This window comes from Pteropus alecto, unplaced genomic scaffold (genome assembly GCF_000325575.1).
Source record: "Pteropus alecto unplaced genomic scaffold, ASM32557v1 scaffold20, whole genome shotgun sequence".
NCBI lineage: Eukaryota > Metazoa > Chordata > Mammalia > Chiroptera > Pteropodidae > Pteropus > Pteropus alecto.
The window spans coordinates 37,273,277-37,273,816 of record NW_006436298.1 but is presented as its reverse complement, the minus strand read 5'-3'; positions in this window follow the sequence as shown (position 1 = coordinate 37,273,816).

Below are 540 nucleotides of genomic sequence, written 5' to 3'. Positions count from 1 at the left end.
GCCCTCTAAGTTTGTCAAGTTTATTACATAGCCCCTCTTTCATTCACACAGGCCAACCTAGAAGTATCCTGGGTTTAACAGGCTGGAGTATTCCATTTGTTTTATTCAATCCCTCTTGGCACTGTAAAGTCTAGTTTGGGTTTCTGAAGAAGAAGGCCCTGAGACAACGATTTAAGTGCAAGTGGGAGGTGATCCTGGGAAAGATGGGTAGCAGAAAAGGGAAGTGACTCAAGGAAGAGAGGAAAGCCAATAAAAAGATTAATATCAAGGAAGTTAGCATTGTGGGTAACTGGAACTAATCCTGCTGGAGAACTTTGGACAAGAGTATAAAACACACACCTTAGAGTTATACCACTGAAGGGGTGAGGAAGATGAAATATTTACATAATAGCTTTAAAATCAGCCATTGTTTGAGGGCTGCTCCTGGTGCCTATACCCCAGCCTACCACATGGGCAGCAAGGCAGGCTCTAGTGGCCAGAAAAAGCCCTTAGGCAAAGAAATGCAGATGCTAGCAGTTGGAAGTCCAGGCAATGGAGTGT